The 19,593-nt window shown below is 43.2% G+C and overlaps 1 protein-coding gene across 2 annotated transcripts in view; it reads right to left on the bottom strand.

Moving 5' to 3' along the window:
* Positions 1–19,203, bottom strand: part of FAM168A (family with sequence similarity 168, member A) — a 212,840-nt gene extending 193,637 nt beyond the window's left edge. Inside the window, exon 1 of one of the 2 annotated variants that reach the window (XM_009329027.1) lies at positions 19,183–19,203. The gene's annotated coding sequence lies outside the window, so the exon portion shown is untranslated. The remainder of the gene's footprint in view (positions 1–19,182) is intronic. The other variant, XM_009329026.1, reaches the window with a different exon arrangement.
* Between the last annotated feature and the right edge of the window lie 390 nt (positions 19,204–19,593).

The following is a 19,593-nucleotide window of genomic DNA, read 5'->3' as shown; positions in this document are numbered from 1 at the left end:
TAATTGTTCAAGCCACAGTTTGCTACCTTTGGTGTCTGACTTGTAATGTATTTTGCAGGACTGCAACCCTGAGGAGCTGGAACTGGTCTGCTTCTTCTGCGACTAAGAAGGTCCAGACCTTATCTGAGTATTTTGTATTCAAAATTCATAGAATCATAGAATCATTAAGGTTGGAAGAGACCAAAAAAATTTGGTTACAGGAGTTGGCCAAAAGGTGAGGCAAAGTTAACAGACATTAAAGACGTGTTTTTAACTATGCTCATAAAAATCAGCCCTAACTGGGCAAATTATAGACCTCTGAAAACTGCAGCTGCTTTGGTACAGGATTCAGGATTTTTCCAATCTCGGCATCCTCCAACATCAAATAAAAGAAAATAGTAAGAAACATCAAATAGCATGAGTCCCTTCTAACAGTTGCTTTGCACAAACAGTATCAACCCCACTGACTATTTCTGTTAGAGCTGTGTTTCCTATTTAAAGTCTTAACAATAAACATAGTTACATATTATAAATTTTTATTTTCCATATTCATTAAAGCCTGGCATGAATATACACTTGTGATTGCAACGCCACACAACAAAAAGAGAAATTCCAGCACTGACAGTACATGATATTTTAGAACTGATATTTCACATTCACTTTTTTTTTTTTTTTTGGCTAGGACACCTATCTTAATCCGTTCAAGAACCGAATTAGCCTTAAGAGTGAATAAAGCCGTCGTCTGCAGGACTGCTGCCCTCTCGGATGAAGTTGGTGGATGGCATATAGTCTAGACGACAAGAAACTGCAGGAACAAGTACGGTCTTGCCGTCGAGCATTAAGACAAATGCTGCCCCAAGGAACCGGTCTTCCCTAGCGTCTGCCATAGAGATTCTCCATAATGCTCAACCGAAAAATCTTTCTAGCTGATTAATTGTGTAATCTTCTTTTACTGGACACTCAAGGCCAAATCTGCAAGTTAGATGCTGAAACCTGACAATTGCACCTGTGGTCAGAGCTTTGTATTGAATATATGAAGCGATACGAAGATGCAAAGATTCTCTGAAAACACATGCCTTAGGCATCTCAAGAAAGAAATGTGATATTTGTGAGCAAATATTTTTCTGACAAATACTTAACTATCCCCTTCAGACCTTAGTTCCTCCGCTGTAAAATGGGGACCCATGACACGAGAATTAATGTATCACGCTCCTGCTTGTGAAGCAGCCTGATCCCGCACTCGAATTCGGACCTACCGTATGAAGAAGGGATTTTTCACATGTATTTTCAGCAGAGGTGGCCCACTCTTTGCATGTAGTCATGCTCAGCTACACGAGAAGAACCCATGTACGCTGCCCAATAATCTGCTTCCAAACAGATGGGCTGCTTAGTTAATCTGGTGCAAGCACAGCCTTTATCAGCTTCCACCTGCAAGCCCAGCTCAGGGTAGCGCGCCAGGCACCACAGATCTGTTCTTCCAGCTCCCCATTCCACCGTTGCGCTGCCACGACAAAACGTGACCCTTTATATTTAAACTTCATCATCTTGGTGTGTTTATGCCACACCAAGAGAGAGGGGTGTCTCGGCCAGGCAAAAAGTACATGGCTAAAATACCTCTGAGGAAATGTAACTCTGAGCACCGCTGTGTCCGTAAGCTCCCCTGCTCCTTTCCAGCCTCATCTTTCCTCCCGGCGAGCATCGTCGCCACCAGACCACCACATCTGGTTGCCACTGCTGCAGGCAACACTGAAACGTTGGGAAATTCTAAATTTCTTCCCCCGAGAATCAGGTATGGAAACAAACCCCTAAATCCCTACTTTAGGGGGAACCATGGGCAGGAATCGCAAGAAATGTTATTTGCAGGAGACAGGGGAAGGGCAGGCAGGGAGGCCCATGAAAATTTGCACTTGCCTTTCTTCCCAGGCTCCTCAAGCACAGCCACCTCCCCTTGGCAATCAGCCTTCCTCCTCGTCAGCTCTTTTTTTCCCCAGATGCCAAAGGAGATCAGCTTTCTAGAAACTCAAATCTTTACAGCACAATAAAGATCTTTGATTAAAAAAAAAAAATTAAAAAAGTTTTTAAAAGTAACCATCCAGGCTACACTTGCCTGTCCAAAGTCTTCTACAGCAGATCCCTATGGGGAAATGTCGATAAAGAGGACAGAGTTGTCAACCTGTACTTTCATAACCTCCCACCCCGGTTTCTTTCATCACGTAGGTTCTTCCCTAAGCCTGAAATCTCTTACTTCAGCTGCTCATTTTCAGCCCTTAAAAGTTTTGGTACAAAGAAGCCAGTGAGCTTTTTTTTTTTTTGATCAACCATGTCCCATTGTTCAGAAAACAGGTTAAAAATCATTAGTCTTGCTTATGTTATTCAAACGCTAGCTAGGATCTCATCTTTCCTGTAATTTATTTAGCACTGAATCCCTTGACAATACATCTAAAGTATTCTTAGATCACTTCAAATATCACTCAAGCCAGCAGTTCCGATTGCAAAGCAGAACTGGCAGGAATAGGTTTTAGATGCAGACAAAGACTGATCAATGCACGTGGCGTATTTTCTGAAGACTGCTATGAATAAGGTCCGACGAGAAACCTTGGTGAAGCCTGGCTTCCATGACCAGAACAGATCATCTGGAGACATCCAGATACTATAATACATCGCCCGGAGCCAGTGGATTGAAACAGAGGCTTTGTCTTGCTGCTCACGTGCCTTACAGTATTCTCGTTGCATCAGTTTAGCCGGTGCAGACATGCACTTCCAACTCCATTTTATAAAGTTTTCTACATTGTTTTCCAAAGGCACAGCAGTCAGAGGTAAACGCTCAGGATGAGATCACTTTGGGGAGGAAGGCAGTTTACAGATGGTTTGTAAACAGCAATTATACAGGTGGCTGCATTTCATAAATCCCTCCCCCAACTCCTCCGAAACCGAGATCACCAGCCACCACCCATCGCCCTGTGAGCATCATCAAATTTCAAAACAGACCAGGTTTCCACGTGATTTTACAGCTTTTAGAGATCCCCTGTTATAAATAAATAGAAGACTTTTACCCTTAGCCTCTCAGCAATACAATTCCACTCCCGTAGTCACCACGCGCTTTACAACAGTTTTAGGGCTTGCCTTCAGCTCACGGTTAATTTGAGCTATAACCCAAAACCGCCCTTACCAGAGGGCCATCCTGTACAGAAATTTTTAACTAGAACGAGGGAGTAATTTTAATGCAAAGGTTGGCCCATTAAGTAAAAACTAATGTTTCAATTAGCAAACTCCATCACACCTCCTGACACAACCTCCGTAACACGGCCACACGTTAACGGCGCCTGGTGCCTTTCCGCAATTCTTTCTGCCCAGAAAGAAGAGACATGTTCATAGTTTCATCAATTTAAAGGCCAGAAGAGACCACAGCTTCACTGAAATGCCCCTCCTGCCTACCACATGCCATTAAATGTCACCCATAAACTGAACCTAAAACTCGACAAGAACATACCCCGTGTCGGCCTATACAGTTTTAAAAGAAAAGTGATCAAATAGGGGTATTTCTAGAGGTGGAAAGTGCTCTTTTTTTTTTTTTTGATGGGCAGTCCACCTCCCTAATAAAACCATGCCTCGCTTCAACTCTGAGCTGCCTGATTTTCCCTTTAAAACACTGATTTTAGGTATGCCTTCCTCAGATGCATGGGAGGACACTCAGTGCCTGGAATTTTCTCTCTGTGATGCTACTGCAGTCAAGTGCTCTCTCTGATAAGCTAAACAGACTTAGCTCTAAGCTTCTCCGTGCCGCGTTTTCAGACTATTTTTGTGTCTCTTCTGTTCCCCTACAACTTACTCAAGAGCTATTTCAAGATGTTGAAATGGAAATCGTACACAACCTTCCCATAAGAAAGTGGCGAGTACCAAATAGAAACGAGATTTATTCTCTTCTAAATATTTTCTTGCTCATAAACCTAAAAAAAAAAAAGCATTTGCCTTTTGTGCTACAGCATCAACCCTAGCGTTTACACTAACCTGCTTTGCCCACCACTGACCTTTTAATCCCTTTCAGTATTACTACTCGTAATACAACTCTCTCCTTCCTCGGCCTTGTTCTATAGGCATGGCTTGCAACTCTTACCTCCAGCAGCATTGCTTTGTGTCTATTTTATTCTCTCCTTTTTGAATATTGCTCAAATCAAACCCAAAGGTATGAAGCCCAAGGTACCAAGCAATCACAACCACCTCATATGATGATATCTGCTCTTGATGAGCACATCTAAGCAGGGAGCTCAACGGTCTCCACGTGGCACCGTCCCTCCAGCCTGGGCAGTCGGAGACCAGGAGACCCCACCAAGGTGCCCATCTCCTCCTCTATTTAATGGGTCGTGACTTACTGTTCTGCCCCTCTGTATGACATGTCATTCGCAAACAGTACTGGTGACACGACTTCAAGAGCACTAATAAAAATACTGTTGGGTCCACTGCTAGTTCATTGAAACCCTTCTAAAACCCCATCCGTTTGACCACGATAACCTGTCAATGGTCATTGTCTGCAACACAACTGCTGTTCTTAATGTGATTAACATAATCTTTATTTCATAACGTACTGCCAATTTTCTTAACCAGAATGTCACTTGGTACTAAAATGCCTCGGAAGTCACAGTTGGCTGGGACACAATTTAAAGAACGGCTTCATTTGTTGATACATCCCCAAGAGGTCGTAGCACAGCACCAGGTCTGCAGGCACCGCAGGACGAGGGTTACTTCTCAGTGCTGCCGCTCTCCTTCGAGCTACTTAATTTGAAAATGGTAATTTGAGCACAGTCAACCTGATTTAATTTCCTAGTGAAGAAATAAACTGGCAGCCTATTTAGGCATTATTAACTTAATATTAACTTGATATTAACTTGACAGTAACTTGCAAAGTAGATCTGCTCTAACAAGACTGAGTTCAAGTCTTTAAGCACTCCTTTCTTATTTGAGGTTTGGCTGTCTCTCAATGTTCTTATATGAAGACATTTTTAAGAGCTGTTTATTGCATGCCTATACAAGGCAGAATCCCGAATAGGTAAGGTGGAAACAATAACCTTTGAAAAATGGATTTTCACAACTTTCCTGATCTACGGCTTTTAAGAGACATTAAGTTTTGAGAAACTGAAGAGCTTGAAGTGAAAATCCACATAAAAACACAATGGTGTCTTTAACCTTTAATGATGGGTTCTCATCCGTTTTGTGCACTTTTGGAAAGACCAGCCGGTTACCTGGTGACCACCTGCCAGCTCAAAACTCAAAACTGATCGCCCAGCGCTACTGAAGGCACTAGTCCAGCACCGCCCAGGATGAAGAGTACACACTCCGCCAACCTGCCACCAAAATCCACCACAACAGAGTCCTGCAAGTCCAAACACATCTCGTTATTTCTACAAGAATAAAACCACAGCAATTTGAGCCCTGCAAATTACACCGTTATTATGACAAACATCCTATTTAAACAATTCTTATCAGATAAATAGCTTTGTTGTATCTATTGCTGCATCCAACTTCTGCAAAAAGGTTCAAACCAGATGATAATTTCCTTCAAGGAGCAGCTGCTATGAAATTGCAGCAGGGACCTCCATCTTATCGCTCCCTTTCTGTGCTGCTAAAAGGGTCCCCCCCCAAAAAAGAGAACATACTGCAGTGTGCCTGTACTAATCGTCTGTGTCATAACAGCACACATTAATACAGATTTATTTTACTGTGCTGATTCTTCTATCAAATGTGAAAAAGATAGTAAAAATACGGTGCATTCAAGACTTCCAAAGAGAAAAAGAGAATCAGAGCATTCTCTGCAAATGTCAGTTTATCCCTTGCTAAAGCGTAATATGCTTTTAGTCCACGAATGTGCGACTCTGTGCTGTATCACTTCACTAATGACTCTATACACGACACGTCAAACAGCTGCAGTTTCAGAGAATAAGAACATATTGCACTACCGTTGCCTGTAAGTCACTCAGACGAAAAATCAGTGTTAAGATAAAAATCAGCCGCTTCTGGTCAGATACATCAGAGATAGTGCAATCATTCTGAAAACAAACAGGCTGAGTTAAGGAAACTTAGAATTAGAGGTAAATTTTAGAAGGACTCAAACTCTAATTAGGGTATGAAAATGAAGATTACAGCACACAGTCTTTCCTGCTGTGGCAACTAACACGTTTATAGCAGAGATATTTTAATGTCCGTTGTCCCAGATTATCTGAAATTTATTTTTGAATACAGCCTTTTCCTTTTCCTCTTCATTTTAGTACACGAGAACAAAATTCTGAGGTTTTGTTATTCATGCGTATGACAGGCACGCTGTCAAACAGAAATAAATTACACCTGTTAAAAACTTCTAAGAGGCAAACGCTGAAGGAGCAGCACTTCTAACGGTTAAGCTCAGTTTTCCAGGCATTCTGGAAAACAGACCTGGTTTTCAAAATAAAGTACCTGCATGCTTTTTTTTCCTTCTGAAATTAGAGGGATACAGTTATCTTCAAAAAATATTTTGAAAGGCTTCCAGCTATCTAACTTCCCTGGGTTATCTGATAACATTTTGTCTTCGTTTCCTAGTTTTAACTGTTTTCGTTTCTTCGCTCTTGTATGTTGCCTACAAATACAGAAACGAATCAAATCAGGAAGAAATCATCAGGGTTAATTATACATAAGTAACAAAGAAATCTCAAGTGCTATTTGTGGCAGCAGTGGATTTTTATCCCCTCTCTAAGTATGAGACATTCAATAAAACAAACACAAGAGGTGAACCCCGGAACTATGTCCCCATTGATTCAGGTACTTTTGGGGGAGGTTTAGTACACAGTCTCTGAATCCCCTACACAGAGTCTCTGTTTTCCCCGGTGCTGCCCAATTTTTGTTGTCTCTGACTGTACTCAGGCTACTTGAAACGGATGTAAAACGCCTGGGGGGTTTTTTTTATAATCTCTCATGCTACTGATCGTTCTTACTGTTACCACTCTGGCAGGAAGCACAGCTCCCAGAAAGCTGCTCCAATTAAAACAGATTTCCGCTCTCAGTACCAGGAATAGACTCTGTATACTCCCCAATAATCTTAAAATGGATACTCCCATTAAATTTTTTCAATATAAAAAGATTTGCAGAGGCTGCTGATCTCAAACAAAGCATCCGTGTTTCGTCCTGAGAGCACATCTTAAGTAAATTTAATCTCCGGATTTTTTTCCGCTCCCTCTTTACTAAATGGCAAGATCCCTAAGAGTGCAAGAAGATCAAGTCAGCCCCTGGTGTCTACCTTCTTGAGCCAGCAAAAGAAACACTGCATTGCTATAACTTTAAAAAAAAATGTAAAATAAAAGGGAGTTGTCCTGCTAAAAGTCCCAGAAGATGCCAGACATTATCCCTGAGCTTATTCTTCCCCTTCCAATTTACGCTTTGCAAGGTTTTCCTGCAGGTTATTTGCAAGGTTTTCCTGCAGGTTATTTGCAAGGTTTTCCTGCAGGTTATTTGCAAGGTTTTCCTGCAGGTTATTTGCAAGGTTTTCCTGCAGGTTATTTGCAAGGTTCAGTGCGTTGAATCAGCTCACCACGCAGCCAGACAAGCATCACAGATGGTGTAGCAAGGTGGCCAGTCCCCTTACCTCAAACACATCGTAAAAGTACACCCTGAGGATGCTGTTTCAGTTCCTGAAGCCAAACTTAAGGTCATGGTGTTACCAGAAGTTGTGGTCTCACCTTTCCTCCCTTCTCCTTGGCCATGTGTTCCCAAGCACAAGTTCACACCACACGGAAACATCACCGGGCAGCACCAAGCAGAAGGTATTGGTATATTGGTCCCATCAGTATCTCATGAAACGATGCCTTCGGCACAAGGTATGTTAGAGAGTGCGGCAGGAGGGAGGGCAGAACTACATCTTTCGCAGCACCGAGGACCTGCACCCGCCTAAACCAGCGACAAAACCAGGCCCTCAGCCCATCCGACGCACATTTTACAGGTGGGAAACGGGTGAGCAACACTTCTCTTCCTCTAAAAGCACTGTTATGTTAACTACAGTTTGTAAGTGATTCGGATGGTCTGAGAAGGAAGCCATAAAAGTACTTCAGGTGGTTTTAGTACATAGTCTAAATGCTATTTCATAGAAATACTATCTCCTGATACTTGGCTATCAGAACAGCCTTTAGGGCATGCTATATTTTACAACAGGAGGCAAGCAATAGCCTTAGTTCAGAGAGGGTATGTGCTGTACCAAGGGAAGGAGCTAAAATTACTGCAAGACACCTACACAAAACTTCTTGCCTTCAGAGAACAGCGCCAGGATTTCTGGATTTGGGTGCCAGCGCTTCAGGAATTTGCAGTCACGAAATACAATCACGATTCTTATTCTGCTGAGACGTAGAAAGCGATGGCAGCAAAGGGTCCCTTTGTCTTCGAGTTTGTTTGGCACTGCAGTATCTCAGAGTTTGGGGTTGTACCTTTTATCAACAACAAGATTGGTTTAGCATCAACGAGAATTTACGGTTAGCCCTCCAGGTAGCAGTTATTGCTTGAGAAGTTATATGGCTGCTAGTAAGAATATCAGTATCTTAGGTCCACTGAGTGGTACTGATTTACATTTTTCTTCCTGTGGATGTACCAGAGCCAGAGGTAACACTAACGGGCGTAATTCAAACTTTCTAGGTGAGTGACCTCACTCCAGAACAGCCCTTGCAGTTCTGACACCTGCAAAAGCTCACGGTTATTAACTCCGACCGCGAAACAGTTTTGAAACTTGTCAAGATACAGAAAATGTGTGTTGCCATGTTGGGCCTTAAGATTTTCCAATGTTGTTTTCTCTTTAAATCAGAACGAGTTATGAACTTTGAAGACAAAGATCGCCTGCTTCTAGAACTTAACCGAGGCAAGTCCGTCTGACCCTGTTTTCTCCTCCCTTAGGACAGCCCATGCTTCTGGTACCCTGCCAGCGTCTCAGGAGGGCAGGCAGAAACCAAAAGCCAAAGAATAAGGGATTGGTTTCCCCAGTGTTCTTCCCACTATCTTTTGGTTAATATAAACACACAGACAAAACAAGAAATATGAAATAATAATAAAAAGGTAAAATCATAGCAAGGTCAGATAAAACCTAAAACCACTGAAGGCACATATGGCTTCCTCCAGTTGCCACTGCACGAAGAAAACTCCGTGATCCATAAGCCCCGCGGCTTATCTCGATAGCCAGAAAATCCTGGTAACACCGAGGAAAACATATTCCAGAAACAATGTCCCCCCTGCTCCAGGAGAAAACTCTGCTGAAGTCCTCTCAGATTTAAAAACAAGATTGTTAACGAAGTAAAGCCCAGCTAATCCTGACTGCCAGCACAGTCCTGGGGAAAGAGGTCTCTCAAGGAGATAAGATTCAAATCAAGAGTTTCACAGATCAAAGGCACCAGCCCGAATTGTAAACCGAAACGAGTAAGACACCAGAATAGTCTCTGCAGCACTGATGTTACGCACTTTCTGCAAGCGCCATTTCCATGTAAGCAGGACAATTTGTTGCTGTTTCGAAATCTGTACAAAACTTAAAAGAAAAACTCCGTATAGGGCACACTGAAGGAACCCAACCAGGCGACCACGAGCACGGGGCCCACAACCTTTTCCTTCCTTCAAGTGCTGGAGAAGGGGGAAGTCGTCGCTGGGGGTATCAGGGCACGTCTCATTTATCTGTCTTGGGAAGTACAGGCATTACCAACCCCTTTTGCCATGTTCCAAATGGGAAACTGAGGCACCGCTTATGCGGTTTGTGGACTAGAGGGAAATTGTGGGCACGGAAAGAACCGGATGCCAGTCTCCCACGATCCGACCATGAGATCGTCATTCGTCACTAGCAAAATACTGGCCATAACAAGAAAGCTTGGAGATCTGGGTTCTCCGGCAGAGCTATCTCCCCTGAAGTGAAAGCACAAGGCTGAACCAGATTACGAATTCATCCAAAAAATCTCCATTGAAGTCAATTCTGTTACGTGGAATTTCGGATGAAAAGGTTAAAGCCAGCTAGGCTGGCCACAAACTGGCCTAAACAGATGTCAGTAAAAAAAAAAAGCTTCCCGAGGGCTGAACACAAACACAGAGCATCAGAAGGGGGAAACTATGTAAACCGCAGAGAACAGGAGAGAATACGCACACTGTCGAGCCTACTGACAGAGCCAGAAACGTCAGTGAGGAGCATCGGGAAAGCACGAGAAAGTCAAGGACAGCCAGAGAAACACCCGTGGTGTAAGTCACAGAAAAACTCTGCGCGTACGTGTGCGTGCGGGCGCGCATGTATTTATTGCTGGCAGGAAAAAACGACCTTGGAATACTGAGCAAAATGGTCTCCCGCTGTTTGCTTCAGGCTGTGTTCGGAAAAACCAGCCTCTGCAAACATGCTCTGTGAATCAGCACGACTGCCTCTGAGAAATACCTGGCTGTCATCGATTTCCCCTTTCAACAGACGATCACAAATATTGGCTAATCACTCTGGTCAAAAGAAGTAACCGTGCATACCGGGAGCTGTAATTCCGCGTCAGCTGGAACTAAGCGGATGAGAAAAGATTTCAGGGATCCTGGAAAAGAACTGAAAAGGAAAGTCTAAGTCAAGGTTTGGCAATCTTTGTACGGTGCCATGCCAGGCTTTTTTTTCCCCATGAAGAAAGCTACGGCTCGAGTGTGCCAAGAGAAACCGAGCAGGATCTGGTAGAAGCTGCCTCTCGAACAGGCAGGAATCTGCTAGTCAATGGTATCTTGCTTCTATGCGAGACAGCGGCTTTTGCCGAGTGTAGAGCTCAGGGAGAGTCAGAAATTGCAAACTGCTGCCTCTTGCAAATGAGCGCCTCAAAACGCCGGTGCTAGTAGCCCCACACCCCGTTCACAGTCTGACTGGACATCCACAGGTTGTTGATCCCCGAGCTAAAGCATGCATCCAGTACTAGATGCAAGAGAAGGCAAAAAAAAAGGTCGGCCAGCCAAACAAGGCTGCACAACTGAGGAGAATATTTGGATTTGAGCGATTGAACAATATTGCAGGGAACAGAGAGATCATGAATTGCAGAGCCAGCATCTTTCGAACTAATAAGACACCTTCCCAGATGAAACTGCTGATGCATCCAGGAAAGGAATCAGCTAAACACAAGAGAAGGACACTTAGAAGGGCAAATGAGGTTCAAAGTCAGACAAGAGCGTCCATAAAGAAAATGAATTTTCTATTGCCATATATGGGTGCAAGGAGGCTGAATAACAAGCAGGAACAAATAAAATCCTGACTGGCAATAAAAAAATTAAATCAAATCTGGTGCGATGAGTGCGCGACAGGACTTTAAAATCATTAGTTTGACGGTGTTCGGATATGAAAGGGAAGAGACGGCTGCAACGGACCCCCCTACAAAGAGGGGGGGGGAAAAGAATCACCCCTTTGACAGTTATCAGTACCGCAGAACCAAATTCCCAGGGCAGTTGGGCAGTAACTCGGTGTGTTGTAACGGGTGAAGCCCAGGAGGAGGTTCTGGGAAGCACCAAGACGGGGAGCAGGGTACACGGCTCCACAGGCACGTAAAGGGGGAAAAAAAAAGATGTGGGGTTACGGAGGAGACAGGAGGGGAACAGAAACTCTCAGGCAGCCAGTAATTATAGGGGATTAGTCTCCCAAAATGCTAGGTTACAATTTATAACACAAAGTAGCTATTTTGGACCGACCTCATTACAACCAATAAAGCTGCGGTAATCACTGGACTGGAAGTCTTGACAGGGGAGAAAAAGAACAGGCTCGCATTTAAATATATCTAAGTCTAGTAATTCAATCAGGATTGCGGAATGTCTTGATTTAAATAATTGATTTTAACTTGTATGATGTTTGTGCTTTTTAGTTATCATCTTAATGAAATATCAACATAATGGAAATAGGCATCACTTAAGATGTTGATTTTTCACAAATATAACTTAGCAGAGGAAAAATTAAGGAATTTGCATATAGATGATCCACTTACATTCACTCACAAAGTTTCAAAGTGCTTTTGGGATCAAATAGCTACAGAGCTTGGAAAAGCTTCTAAAGCAAATTAGAGATTTATCTTCCTTTGCAATCAATGGGAAGATACTAGAAAAATTATTAAGCAACCTCTATGGAAGCAACTACAGGGTAAAGCAAAGAATGAAACAACACGGATACGTCAAGATCAAATTGTGTCAAACCAAAATAGCCTGGCGAAACTCAATAAAGACAAGTGCAAGAGCAGCGTAGGCTGCGCAGGTGGAGAGTAACCAGCCAGGCTGACGGACAAGAGAAAATAACCTAGAGGATATATTGGATCACAAATGAATATAAGTCAACATCACAATGGATTTGCAAAAAAAAAAAAAAAGGGGGGGGGGGGGGCATTTCAGATTGTTTTAATGGAGTACCACGGGGAAAACAGCATTATTTCATTTCATACAATGCTGACAAGGCCACGGAGCACCGAGTCCGTGTACAAAGAGGAGTAAACACATCAGAGTACAGAGGAAAGCTGCAAAAATAATAAAGAGATTTGGAAACAATACGATCCATGAGAACAGATTAAAGGACCTTGTTCAGCCTAGAGGAAAGAAAACTGAAGGAGAATGTAACACGCTCCCATCAGTGGCAAGGGAGACAAGGGGGTGGGTTATTTCGCACCTCCTCTGGAATGAAGCAAAGTATCTTAATTTGCCAGAGATACAAGATACTGGAAAAGCTTCTAAGTAAATTGGTTAAGCACCCACCACCAGCTACCTAAGGAGGCTGGGGCACCTCCTAAACTGGAAGATTTTAAGGAAAAATTAGAAACACATGTTTCAGGGATGCTCCAGAGACACTTTACCTTGCCTCAAGGAGGTGAACGGACTGGAGAGTCTCCCGAGCTCTCTACCAGCTCTGCTCTTCAGTAAGGAAAGGTGCCTCAGAGGCCCAGGCTGTTTAACAAGAGAGTCCTCAAAGAGTCCTCCACCATTTCTGAGACCCCGAGGGTTCATTTTCAATATTTTTTTGGAACGCAGGAGAAAATTTGGAAGACAAGCATTTCTCACATGACAGCATCAGGAGAGGGCAAAAAGACTCAAGTAACTATCAATCAGTGAGCCAGACATCGGCTCTGGACAAAATGAGGGAAAACTGAATCAGACTTGATCTGGACTTAAAAAGGACAGGAACAAAATTAATGACAGTCAACTCAATGTTATGGAAAATAGGCCTTGTCAAACAAAGCTGATTTCATTCTTAGACGAGATTCGAAATCAGGTTGATTAAAGAAACTGCTGCAATGTAACAGGCAAACTTTTGTTGAGCATGACATCTTGATTAAAAAATTACCACTATACTATGTCAACAAAGCACGCTAAATCAATTTAGAGTTGGCCAACTGACAGATGACTAAAAGCAGTCATCTGTGGAAAATCACCGTTAACAAAATTAGCTGTAGTAGGGTTCTGCTGGGCTTGATACGGAGCCCGGTACGATTCAAGAGGCCCACCATAGATCTGGAAATGAATATAATCACGGACAAGATTTGTGAATGGTCCTCTGGGTGACAGATGAAGAGGACAGGCCGACGATACACAGCAATTCGGACTGCAAAGGCCACTCAAAGCAGATTTCGATACAATCAAATGCGAGGTTGTAGGAATCTAGGAAATTCAAATCTAGGAAACAAAATCTGAAAGCCTGATACTCTGAAACACAATCTGAGGTACTGCCAGGCCAGAAACTGCCCAACGCTTCCCAGCTCAATGCCACATGTTTAACTCGCCCAAAATAAAAGCTGAAAGACCACTCAGTTATGGAACTATGAGTTCCCTCCAATGGGAAAAGTTATCAGGTATCAAAGGACCTTTTAATTTAGGCAAGAAAAGGCTTTTGGAAGCAACAGTTGGAAACTAATTCAAATTAGACCTCAATGTTTTAATCAGAGAGGGTAATTAATTGCTGAAAATACATCAAGAGAAGTGGCAGATTCTTCATGACTTGAGATCTTAAAAATGAAGACTGACTGTCCTGGTAGAAGGTAAACAGCCCAAAATAAATAGTCATTAGGCTCCTTTCCAGAGAAAACGTAAGGATCTGTGGTTTCGAGGAGGTCGGTCTAATTAAGCCTTAAGCTCTAGGAACTCTCTTCTAAGTCCATACAGAAAGTCACCAATGCAGCATCTGAGCACATCCCAACAGCACACAAAGCAAAGCAAATCCATCTCCTGGCCTCCACAGAGGGAGAAGCAGCACAGCATCTGATCCAACCTTGCTGCGCAATGTCAGCAAGAAATCTCCAGGCTCCGTTTTCCATGGTGAAAACGGAGAGAGTACATCTACGCACGAGGATCTTGCAAGGCTTAACCCAGGGAGGTCTGCAAAGACCTTCCAAGAATCTTGGACAAAAGCGGCCTTAATGGTATATACAGCTGCAGGTCACTGTGGTAGAGGCAGCATCAGAAAGGAAAGGGGCAATCTCTTGGACCACCTTCGCAGTGGTGGTGTGAAAAAGAGGGAGAGGACAACATGCTTCGTGCTGGACACTTTGCTAAATGGCAATCCAAAAGCAACCAAGGAGCTCCGAGGGTTTTATGCCCCTTCTTCAGAAGTTGTTTGTAACGTAAAACGAGGGATTTGATCTACAAACCAGCAAAAACTCTAGATAACACCGATCTGTTGCAAAACACTCCCAAAATCATTTTACAAAGCTAAAGCAATTTAAGACATTACTTCTTGATGGTAACGCTAACAAACACATATGTAAAATCAAATTCCAGGAATTACGAAAGAAAAGCTGAAACTCAGATGAGAGCAGATATGATACCACATTTCTCTACTGAGCCCACAACGTAAGTCTACTACCACAGAAGTAGCCAGCCCAAACCAAGTATCTTCTCTACAACTTCAATTTTTGTGTGTGTGTTATACACAGACAGTGAAAAAAATTCTTATGGAAAGAAATATTTTATTGAGCTTCCAAATGAGATCAGTCCATAATTCAGAAGACTCAGCTGGCTGCTACAGTGAAGAAAAAGAAGCCATTTATCAAATTTATGGCACTGCATTTTAAGACTTCAAAAATTCTGTTGTGAATACAAGTCAAATCAAGAGCAAACTTGAGCTTTAACCGATTTGCCTTGCATTGGTTTCACTTCTCACTTGCACCACGATAAGAGGCAAGGATGACCAACGGGAAAGCGTTCAGGTCACCCTGTTCTCGTGGCCAAGTGACCACCCTCTCTCTGAATACAGCACTGGCCACCCCAGGACAAGAGCAGGGCACACGTAAGAAAAGTCCGATTTCCTCCTCCAAACAACCACAAGGCCAACTGGAAATCTGATTCTAGCTGCCTATACCACACAACATTGAACCTGAAAAATATGTGGAATGCCGTAGTTTTTGCAAAAGCCATTAAATGTCTCATTAAGTGATGACAAACACAGGAAACTGAAGAAAATTATTTGCAGAATAAACTACTACAGAATAAATGTTCATACGGGGACCTATTCCAAAGTAATTGCACTTTAAATGCTCACAAGCTTAATTCAAAATGCTCTTCAATGGGGACAAGTCCTTAGAGCCTGCCTGTCCGGATAGATGCTACATTCATCTTGGTTGAAAAATCATCCACAACTGTAATGAGTGACCTTACTTTGTCCACCTGAACGGCAGGAGAAGATCAAACATGCTTGGAGGCTTCCTTCAGTTAGGGCCAAGTACCTCTAGAAACAGGTTAAGCCAAGTATCAATGATCTGGACGAGGGGATCGAGTGCACCCTCAGTCAGTTTGCAGACGACACCAAGTTGGGCGGGAGTGTTGATCTGCTCGAGGGTAGGAAGGCTCTGCAGAGGGACCTGGACAGGCTGGATCGATGGGCCCAGGCCAACTGTATGAGATTCAACAAGGCCAAGTGCCGGGTCCTGTACTTCGGCCACAACAACCCCATGCAGCACTACAGGCTTGGGGAAGAGGGGCTGGAAAGCTGCCTGGCGGAAAAGGACCTGGGGGTGCTGGTCGACAGCCGGCTGAACATGAGCCGGCAGTGTGCCCAGGCGGCCAAGAAGGCCAACGGCATCCTGGCCTGTATCAGAAATGGTGTGGCCATGCTCACTCAATTTTTAAAACATTTTTCACTGTTGATATAAATATTACAATCTTTATAGATGTTGTATGAATAAGAACTTACTGAAACACCAAAAGTGTTCTGGTTCTTAAAAAGGAAAAAACTTCAACACAGTGTATCTGATGATATATTAAATAATAGAATTGTTAGAATTACTAAAGTTGAGAATAATAGATATATACTTGATTTCATGGGTCAGTCTGCTTATTTATTTCTTGACCTTGCTGTAGAGAGACTGTTTTTTAGAATTGGATATTAGGAAAAATTTCTTCACCAAAAGGTTTGTCAAGCATTGGAACAGGCTGGCTGCCCAGGGGGGTGAGTCCCCATCCCTGGAGGTATTTAAAAGACGTGTAGATGCGGCGCTGAGGGACATGGTTTAGTGGGCATGGGGGTGTTGGGTCGACGGTTGGACTCGATGATCTTAGGGGTCTTTTCCAACCTTAATGATTCTGTGATTCTAGGTAGTAACCATCTAGGGACATTTAAACGAGTTGGTTTCCAGAGATCACCTCCAACTGTCTTCTCAATAAATACAAAACAAGGGGTCTCATATGTAAAACATATACACACACACACATATGCACACACAGAATGCCATTAAGTCCAAAATCTTGCATTGAACAGGGTGACCAACAGAACAGGAACAGATTTATCTGTTGGGACCACGGAGAATCTTAGGAGTTTGTTATGAATAACCACATAAAGCCCCTTGTCCCTTAAAAAAGCAAGTTGTCAGCTCCTACAAATTCAAGTATAAAGAACTGAAAGGAAAATGGGCGAAAAGCAGACTGCACTCAAAACTTCCCACTGGTCTTCAGGATGTATTTCCAACATCAAAATGATAAAATCCACACATTATCAAGTTTAGAGAGTTGGGTATCTAACACCAAAGAAAGCAAAAGCCCAAATACTGTGCTTTATTTCCTGGCAGATAAACTATAAACTAAAGAGTCCGATGCCATAAAAGAGCCAGATCTCTTTGATTAAGTTCTACAACAAATTACAAGCGAGAAGAAAAACCCTGCAGAACCTGAGATGTTATGGTCTATTTTAACTTTTGCTGCAGTCTGCAATCTTTATCCATTTTATCAAAGAATTAGACATGCCTAGCAAGCATGATGGCATCTATTCTTTCCTTGCCAGTTTAGTATTTTTTCCTCTCATAAAATACTCTAAGCTTGTCTTCAAGAATCCTCCCAAATCTCTAACCCTTGCTAAGGCAAGGAAGGCAAAAATGTTCAGCCTAAAAACACACTTCAGCATTAATCATCCTGTTGAGAAAGTGATCACATGAAAGCTGTGATATACCCCATTTTTCTGCTCTTTTACTTTTCCCACCTTCCAGTTTTCCAGGTGACCATTTCACTCAAGGAGAGAAAGGAGAGAGAGGAAAAAGTACAGCCAAATACAAAACGGCATCTCCAACAGAGGACAGGAACGTGTTTTTTCAGCTTTTACAAATCCTATGGTGGTAACCTCCTAAATGGTTGCTGGAGAGCGTCAACAGGCCCACATGTTTCCCTCCCAGAAAGCACACGGTCACTTGAAATTCCTTTGCGGTGCTCAGGGTTTTCAGCACATCCATAGTAAACAAAACTCAGAGGAACTTTTTAAAAATTATTCAAGTCCCACTCACACTGTGAGGAAACCAATGCGTCTCTGTCATCCTCAACAGAACCTCGTTCCCTGTACGGTTCTTTGAAAAATAAAGCATTGTGCCATGAATATCATCATCATCGTCATCGCTTCCCTGCAGGGTTCCAACAGGAAAGAGGGAAGAAATAGAAGGTTTACTTCAACGCAAGTGTGAGGAACCGTGTCATCTGCTTTCAGCCTGAGAGGCAGTGAGAAGGAGATTTTAGAAAAACAGATAAATAACAAAATGCTCATATTTGAGCAAAGTTATAGATCAAAAATCTATCTGGAAATGACTCAGATTTGTGTATTCGTGTTCCTGTTTGGAGCCCAAGACAAGAAAATGGCCTGGTTCTCAAAAGCTGCTTCATACTCAAGAGCTTCCACAAATTTCAGAAGCTCTGCAAATGCTGGATGTACCTCAAGAGCTGGATCTTCCCTGACCGGGATCTTAACTACGGGTCTGGGATTCATGCTTCAGATGCCCATCGCAAAGCGCACCTGCCTCTCAACAGAAGAAAACCCTGAAAATTCACAACTCTTTCTGTTGCTACCGATTCAAACCAACCAGTGAATAAACGTAAAATCCCACGTCAAGATTATCCACCCAACACAGCAAAGCATCAACACATCAGAGCACAACAATACAAAATATATATCCCATACACGTTCCAAAATCAGCGAGACAAATAAGCACTTACTTCCCATCGATTTTTACGTGAAGGCCATCAACCACCACCTACATGTACTTCCAGCTCTTCCCCACCTGCTCAAACCTTCTCCCAAACTCCCTCCCACGGCCCCTATCTCTTCGTTGGGCAAAGGACCACACGTGCTCCAGCTGCACGTGACCCGACCGGCCAAGGAGATAAATAAACATAGCACTGCCGTTGACGTTTTCCTCTCGTATTTAGTGATATCAATGTTTCCAACACAAAAATAGGAACAGAATGATTCAGTTGAGTGGAAGGAACAAGAAGGTAACACAGTTTAGACGCCTCTGGAGAACCGCATCCGCTCGACTGGCAGGTAGTCGAGTCGCACGGAAATAATTCTCAAAAATGTATTCTCAGTTCCAAAAAGTGACAGATTAAGAGCCAGTATTTTTTAATTCAAAGAGTTAAAAGACCATCAACAGGCAAAAAATTGATAGGTGGATTTTATTTATTGTCACTGAAACAAAAACTTTCATCTATTTCTTGAGGAGATGGACGACGGCATACAAGAATCCCGTAACATCAGACGGGACTAACCGATTCGCATTTGAAATCAGCAAAACAATGCCGTTTACGTAGTTTGGAAAAATACTGCAGAACACGACGAGAACACTTTTCTCATTCAATCATTTTGGATCGAGTATTTCTATGGACACGATGACTTACGGATCTTAAGCAGCCAAATTGAGTCTAATTGATGAGAAAGATCACGGTACGTTAAGAAACGACAGATTAGAAAGATCGCGGTACACAACGTGAACAGGTACAAACCTCTCCTTCGCAGCCAGCTTCTTCTCAGACGCACGATCTCACCCGCAAAAAAATCGAAGGCGGCGCTGTACAAAAATTACCTCGTTTGCACTTTGAAAGTGAGGCAAGAGTCACTCCTCCCCGAGCGCGCTGGCTGGTAACACAGTTCTCTAGGGGATGCTTCAAATACTTCTTTGTCGTACCAGCGCTGGGAGGAGGAGATTGGCAGGACGTCGCACGTCTCTCGCCTCGTGACAAGGGTCAGCCCGAGCACCTCCACGCCGCGGGGAGACGGCGCTCAACCATCCACAGCCGCCCGAGGAAAAGCCAGCCGAGCGGAGCACCGTCCAGCCGCACGTCAGCGCGCGCGAGGGGAGCTAATTCGGGACCGAAAGGCACAGTTAAGTACGCCGCAGTTTAGGGAGAGACTTT

The sequence above is a fragment of the Pygoscelis adeliae genome, unplaced genomic scaffold (genome assembly GCF_000699105.1).
Source record: "Pygoscelis adeliae isolate BGI_AS28 unplaced genomic scaffold, ASM69910v1 Scaffold297, whole genome shotgun sequence".
Taxonomy (NCBI): domain Eukaryota; kingdom Metazoa; phylum Chordata; class Aves; order Sphenisciformes; family Spheniscidae; genus Pygoscelis; species Pygoscelis adeliae.
Note: the sequence above shows the minus strand (reverse complement) of the source record. Positions and strands in the feature narration are given on the sequence as shown.